This window comes from Pelodiscus sinensis, chromosome 21 (genome assembly GCF_049634645.1).
Source record: "Pelodiscus sinensis isolate JC-2024 chromosome 21, ASM4963464v1, whole genome shotgun sequence".
NCBI lineage: Eukaryota > Metazoa > Chordata > Testudines > Trionychidae > Pelodiscus > Pelodiscus sinensis.
Window position 1 is genome coordinate 18,524,555 of NC_134731.1, and position 7,518 is coordinate 18,532,072.

Here is a 7,518-nt window from a genome sequence, read left to right on the forward strand (position 1 = left end):
GGCAGATGCCCCAGCCGTGCCAGCTCCGCGCTTGGCCCTGCATGGTCTTACCCCGTTGCAATCTGTGCCCCCCGCCCCCCAGTCCATACACTGCAGCGCCCCGCCCCCAGTTCTGCCTGCGCCCGGCCCCTGCCAGCCCCGCGCCCGGGAAGGACCCGGCTTCTGAGGGCTCCTACTGCGCCTACCAGCGGGCAGCAGCGCTGCCTAGTGGCCCCTGCCCTCAGTGACTGCCAGCCGGTCCTCTGTTCCGGATAGCGACTGTTCGGTCCTTGGCTCTTTGCACCCCGCACACCCTGCCGGAGCCCAGAGGCGGGCCGGGGCGTGGGCCGGGCGGGACCCGAGCCTGCCGCTTGCCAAGCGTTTTCTTGCCGTTGGTCGTTAACGTGGCGGGTGTCGGAGCCTCAGGGCTCCCAGCTGGAAGAGGGGACAGGGATCGGCTAGTCTTCAGCCCAGACCGGCCCCGGGGAGGGGGGCTGGTGGGAGGCCAAGGGGAGGGCGGGGGAACGAGATCAATATTTTAGGGGTCAGGGAGGATGGACTAGATCCATCCAGTCCCCACCCCCACCCGTTCCTGCCTCCAGCCCCCCTTCCTCCCTTCTGCCCCACCCCGCCTTCACCCCTTCCTGCCTCCAGCCCCCCTTCCTCCCTTCTGCCCCACCCCGCCTTCACCCCTTCCTGCCTCCAGCCCCCCTTCCTCCCTTCTGCCCCACCCCGCCTTCACCCCTTCCTGCCTCCAGCCCCCCTTCCTCCCTTCTGCCCCACCCCGCCTTCACCCCTTCCTGCCTCCAGCCCCCCTTCCTCCCTTCTGCCCCACCCCGCCTTCACCCCTTCCTGCCTCCAGCCCCCCCACCCTTTCCTCCCTCCTGCCCCACTCCACCCTCACCCCTTCCTGCCTCCTGCCCCACCCCACCCCCACCCCTTCCTGCCTCCAGCCCCCCTTCCTCCCTCCTGCTCCACCCCACCCTCACCCCTTCCTGCCTCCTGCCCCACCCCACCCCCACCCCTTCCTGCCTCCAGCCCCCCTTCCTCCCTCCTGCTCCACCCCACCCTCACCCCTTCCTGCCTTCTGCCCCACCCCAGCCCACCCTCACCCCTTCATCCCTCCTGCCCTGCCCCACCCTCACCCCCACCCACAGCCCCTTCCCTCACCCAGCCCGCTACCCCCACTCAACCACCCTTCCCCCTCTCACAGCCCCTTCCCACACCCAGCCCCCTAACTCCACCCAGCCCCCAACTCCACCCACAAGCCCTTCCCTCACTCAGTCCCCTGTCCCCATCCACTGCCCCTTCCCCCACCCAGCCCCCTTCCTCACCCAACCCTCTTCCTGCCATCTAGCCCCCTTGCTGCTGCCCATACCCCCTTCCCCCACCGAGACCTCTTCCCCAGCCCATTTATCTCCCTGTCCTAGCTCACAAGCTCTGAAGACTCTCCCTGAACCTAGGTCACCCCCCCAACAGAGCCCCCCGGCCAGAAACCACTTAGCCGACGGCGGGTGGGCGGGTCTCCAGTCCTGGCTTTGTGCCCAGTGGTGGCGGGGCCATGACCCTCTGTGTCCGTGGAGGCGTCTTCTCGGCCCGGTCCTCCCGGCTTGGGCTGGCGCGTGTGGCTCTGAGGTCCCAGGCTCCATCCCTCTGGACGGGCAACGCGCCCTCTCGGGCCCGGCTCTCCGCTCTTCCCTCCTCCCGGGGCCAGGCCGGCTGCGCCCGTCGCTGGTGGGCCTGGCTGTGGCATCTGCAGGTGGCCCCTCTGGCTTGGCCAGTGGAGGGAGGTGGCCCGGCTGCTCCGCCTCGGCCTCTTGGTCCCTGGTGCCGGCCCGGAGCGCTGGCCGGCCGGGGAGACTGGTCTCAGGCCAGCAGCCGGCACGTGTGTCCCACTGGCTGCCCTGAAGAATGGTGGGGGGCAGGGCCGTGCTCGGGGGCCCGTGTCAGGCCTATCTCCCCCACACCAGCTGCACTCCCGGCTGCGGGTCCTGCCTCGCCGCCTCTTCCCCGGGCGCCTCTCCCGCCCGCAGCCGGCCCAGCACGCGGCGGTAGATGCGGCAGCTGAAGCCTTTATGCAGCCTGTGCTGGACGAGGGCCCGCAGGCTAGGGCAGAGGTGGCAGCAGGCCAGGCCCTGCTCCGTGGTGGCCCCCGGCTCCTGGCTGATGGAGGCGTCGCACCAGGCCCCCTCCCCTGCCCCCCCCACGTGGCCCTCTGCCTCCACGACCGGGTCCCCCAGCTCAGATCTGGGGTGGAAGCTGCTCAGGCGCGAGCCGGCAAACGGGCCTTAAAGATGCGGGGTCGCTCCCTGATGGCGCCACGGTCAGCCCCGGTCTCCCTGGCCACCGTGGCCTTGACCCGCATGTAGAACAGAGACTTGTCTCCCTGCACCGCGGCGGCGCTGACCCAGGCCGGGCGCTTTCTCTTCGGGCGCCGGGGGGGGCTGCGCACACAGGCGGTTGCAGGGCTCCGGCTCTGCGACGCGGGTGAAGGAGTGGCTGCTGACAGTGGCTGATTTCCCTCTGCTGATCAGCCGAATCTAGTTTAGACACGCCCTAACACTTGCAGCCCTGTCGCAAGGCAGAGACCCCACGGGGGCAGAGCGCTGGGCGGGGGAAACAGCTTGTCTTCACTGCAACACGGGCGCAAAGTCCCCCGGAGCTGGGACCGCACAGGGCAGGGAGAGGGAAATACAACTCACCAGAAACCGAGCCACCCCGCTGGCTGCAGCCGCCTGGCTTCCCTGCCACCCCCTCCCTCGGGCTGTGTTGCCCCTGTGACCCTCATGCCCAGGGCAGGTTTGCTAGCAGGAGGGGCCGTGCCCCAGGCAGCCCCCAGGGGGCGCTTCGCCAGCTGTGCCACGCAGCTGCTCCCCAGCTAGGCCGCGGGGCTGGGGGCAGTTCTGGGTGGCGGGACTCAGAGCAAGTGCCTGGGTAAGAAGTTGGCACGGCCCAGCCCAGCCCTTCTGCTCACACTGCACCCCAGCCCCGTCCCCTTCTACTGCCTCCCGCTTCTCATCCCGCCTGCTCTCCGCTCCCCCTTCCAGCCAAATCCCTGAACCCAAATACAGCAAATCGCACTGGGAACCCCCCTCCCCCCCCACTTTTCTCAAATGTAGGCAGAAGGTTCCTAATTCAAAGCACTGACGCTGGGAATAGAAAAATGCCGGTTGCAGGTTTGTCCGACGTGCTCCGAAGTCCGTCAGGTATGTCTACACTAGCCGAACTAGGGAGGTTAGTGTAGACACCCTCAGAGATTTATTTGCGAAAACTGTCATGAGGACAAGTCAGCTGCCCGGCTGAGCACAACACCAGTATCATGGGAACCACGCTGCAGCCCCTCTGTTTTACATTCCCTTCATGCAATATCTCTACGGTGATTCGCTATGTCACACGTACTCCTAAGCCTTTGTAATCCCTCCGGAATGCCGGGCGTTTAACACCGAACCAACGACACTCGTTTAAATGCATCAGCCGGCATGGTGGGGTGTGTTCATAGCAAGGCGCGTTGCTTTTGGGAACACTCCTTTGTTTTGTGTGATCTTCATACCAGCCGCCTTCGTGACCCCTCACTGAATATGTGTTACAGCCGCGCTCCAAAAGCTTTGAGGAGGGCCAGCGGGGTTTGTAGCTCAGCAAGGCACTGACTTTGCTGAAGGCTCTCTCCAGACCCTCAGGGAGACTCATTGAGCCAGCCGTCTGGAAGAAAGCCCAGCGTTGCTTGTTGGCTGGGCACCAGATCTGCCCGAAAGCTGCCTCGGCTGAAGTGCCCGTCCAGACTGCAGCTTGAGGGGTGGCCTTGGCTGCCGTGCACACCTGCCTGGTGTGTTCCTAGCTCGGGGCGGGGAGGCTTGGGCTCCTCCCCAAATCACCAGTGTCCTGCCCCAGCTCAGACGCCTCTCGCAGGGACCTCAGCTGGGCAGATGCCAGGTGGGTCTGTGGGCAGACTTGTGGACACGGGTAGCGGGTACGAGAAGCCAGGGGAGGCTGAGCTTCCCCTAACCCTACAGCCTGTCCCAAGGCCCTGTCCTTACTCCCCCTGTCCCCACAAGCTGGGGGGCTCAGCTCGAGTCAGCTCAGGGTGTGGGGCAGCTGGGGCAGTTCACCTGGGGCTCCCTCTGCCACAGAGCAGGGGGACAAGGGGTGGAAGAAGCGGGTTGGAGCAGGGCCTGGGGGACGGGGGCGGGGCTGTCAGGCGGGAAGCGGTGGCCTGGACGCACTGTGTGAGCTCTGCAGGGCCAGGCTGGGACACGGCTCCTGGGGGTCTTGTGCTTTGCCTGGTTCTACTAAGAGACTAGATGGGAGCCAGGTGGTATGGGGCAGTTCCCATCTCTGCCACCGACTCCCCGCGTGACCTCAGGCCAGTCCCTTCATCTCTCTGGTCCCTGCTGCGAAATGCTTTTACTAACGTTTCCTCCCCCCACCCCGCACACACACCTTGTCTGACTGCTCGGAGCGAGGCTGCTTCTCCCTGTGTGTACATGCAGCGCCTTGCACAGAGGGGCCCCCATCACCCAGGGCCTGTTGCTGTCCTCGAGCCGGAGACGCTTGTGAGACAGCGGGGGGCTGTGGGGGCGGGCGGATGCCAGATGAGCCGCAGGGTGGATCTGTGCCGATCTGGTGAACCTGCCCTCCTGGTAGATAGGGAGCGTGCTGCTCCAGGTGTAGCAAAACCGTCGGTTGTAAGACTGCACATGTGGCGTACAAGGAGTCGCTTGCAAGTTCGGTAGCTTCTGCCTCTGTCTCTCAGGATTAGATAATGTAACTGGAAGGCCTTGCTCCCTGTCAGCATTGCAAATTACCTTGTGCCTCATGTCTGCATCACAAACTAAGTCCTGTCTCCTAAAGCTTCGGGGGAGCCGCGTTCGTCTGGAACAGGAAAAACTTAAAAAACAACCAATGATCTGGTGACACTTTGGAGACTAACGAACCACGTCGATGGGATCAGGAGCTTCGTGGGCACAGCCCACTTCCTCAGATGACTGGCTCTATGGTTGTTCGTCTTTAAAGTGCTACCAGACTATTTGCTGTGTACGTTTTTCAAGTCTTCTAGTAACTATTGATCTTGTCTCAAACTCTGCACAGGGGTGTGAGTGGAGGAGGTGTGAGTGAACGCCAGCACAGATGCCCAGGTGATCCAGAAGAAGTGGAAGCTTTGAAGATAAGAAGGAAACAGCCTTTGTGTCTTGAGGCTGAATTAAATTGGCAGCATTGACAACCCTGGAGACAGGCAGAGACCGGCCCAAGAGGGCAGCCTGACAATCCCCATCAAAGGAGAACTCTGAAACCTGATTAACACCTCCTAAGGGTGGATGAGGGCAGCATGACACTGTATCCACAATATCCTCAGACCCCAATGGGAACTGACGTGTAAGAAGGGGGGCTCTGGCCATAGGACTCCGGGTTCAGTCCTGCAAGCCAAGCCTCAGAGGGGTCTCAGAGGAACCCGACTCCTCGCTCAGTCAGCCCGGCCTGGCCGGTGAGACTGACCTGAGCTGGTCACTATGCACCATCTGCAGGACGTGTGTGTGTGTGTGTGTGTGTGTGTGTGTGTGTGTGTGTGTGTGTGTGTGTGTGTGTGTGTGTGTGTGTGTGTGTGCGCGCACGCAGGCGGTAATGGCTTCTCTCCAGTATTCTCAGTAAATACGGCGTATTGGCCTTTTCCCCTGAAAAAGATCCCGTATGGCTCTTATAAGCATGACATTGGCAAGGCCCACTCTGAGCCCCATAAAGTGCAAGCCACCCACCTGGGAACAGGCCTGGGACTTTGTCACCTGAACTCTCGGAGGCGGGGCCCGTGTCTGTAGGGGCAGGGCCCATTCCCAGCCTGGTTTCACACGTGTAGTGCTACTCCAAAGCCTTTGCAGTCTCTGCCCATCCCCGCACTCTGCACAGGGGCCCTGTCGCTATAGCAACTCGCCCAGCATTAATGGATGCCCTCCTTCCTGCAGCATGGCCATACCCTGATTTCCACGTTCCAAACAGTAAACTGAGGCACAGAGCAGCTGAGGCTATGCTTACACTTCAGTGAGACACCGGGGGCTGGTCCTGGCCAGCTGGCTTGGGCTTGTGGGGCTTGGGCTAAGGGGCTGTCGACATTTGGAGTCCAGGGCCCCAGAAGGCCAGCAGGCAGGGTCTGGCTGCGAGTGTTTATTTGCAGCGCAGTCATATCCATGTGACTTGCCTAAGGTCACTTGTGAGTCAACTGCACCTTGCCCCCGCGCCCATCTGCCCTCCCCCCTTCTCACGCCCCATGGGGCCGGGGGTGGGGGGTCTCCCGGCAGTTTGTGGGTTGCCAAGGCCAAAGGAGCGGCTCTGCTCTCGGCTCCTCTCCTGTGGTTATTTTGAGCTCTCAGCACTGTACCACATCCTGCCTTTGGTCGCACTCCTCCCCCAGCCTCTGGGAGATGCACACAGCCGCCCAGGGCAGCTCTCTTCTCAGCTGGGGGCTCTTCCCACCCCCTTTTCCGCCCCTGCAGAGCCGCTGAACTCTGGGCTTCTCTCCGCCAGCCCCAGCCCACGGAGGCCAGGCATGCTGCGCCCATCACCCAGCAAGTAACCCCCCTGGGCTGAGCCGGCTGGGAGGGCAGCTCCTGCGAGCAAGGTGTTGAAATAGACCAGCGGTTCCCAACCTTTCGGTGACCCAGGGCAATTCAAAAAATGTGTGACTGGCTCCTTAAAAGCCACCCAGGGAGACACCTGGTGACCCTTTTGAAATGTAATAGCGACCCCATATTTGGGTCCTGACCCATAGGTTGGGAAACCCTGAATAGAGCCTGCCTGTCCAGTGCACATCACCAGCCACAAGCATCCTGGTGCCAAACAAGGCCCAGGCCAGCGCCCTGTCTGGCCCTGAATGTGGCTTTACACAAGGCTGAGACATCAGCATGGAATTCGGGCGGGGGGAGGGGGAGAGAAATATTCCCAACTCTGCCACTGAGCATCGTGTGATGCTGTGCTCATTGGCTGGCGGTTTGCCTCTTAGAGTATGTCGACACTACAAAGTTAATTCAAAATAGCAGTTATTTCGAATTCACTTTAATAGCGTCTACACAGGCAAACGGCTATTTTGAAATAAATTCGAAATAGTGGAACCTCATTCTACGAGGAGTAATGCCAAATTCGAAAGAGCTATTTGGAATGAAGTGCTGTGTAGACACTTAATTGGAAATAGGGGGCCTCCAGCCCTTCCCAGGGAGCCCTGGTGGCCACTCTGGGCACAACCAGGGAAACTTACTCTCCTCTCCCCCAGCGCCGGAGACATTAAAGGGGAAGACCCTGGCCACAGTGCCTGTGCCAGCTCCAAGCCTGCCAGCCCAGAGCCAGCAGTGGCCACCGGGGCCCCTGACCCAGTGGCCCCAAAACATGAGCCAGCAAGCCACTGGCAGCCAGCCCTCCACCGCTCCCCAGGAGCAGTCTGCCAGCTCCCAGGAGCCTGCCAGGGGCTGGAGAAGGTGGGCGCCTTCCTGGTCCAGGGTGGAGATCATGGACTTTATTCAGGTTTGAGGGGGATGCCCCCAACTTCCATGATCTCAGCCC

At 62.2% G+C, this 7,518-nt stretch overlaps 1 pseudogene; it reads right to left on the minus strand.

Annotated features, from left to right (window-relative positions):
• Positions 1–220: 220 nt before the first annotated feature.
• Positions 221–4,793, minus strand: LOC142819299 (uncharacterized; annotated as a pseudogene).
• Positions 4,794–7,518: the final 2,725 nt, after the last annotated feature.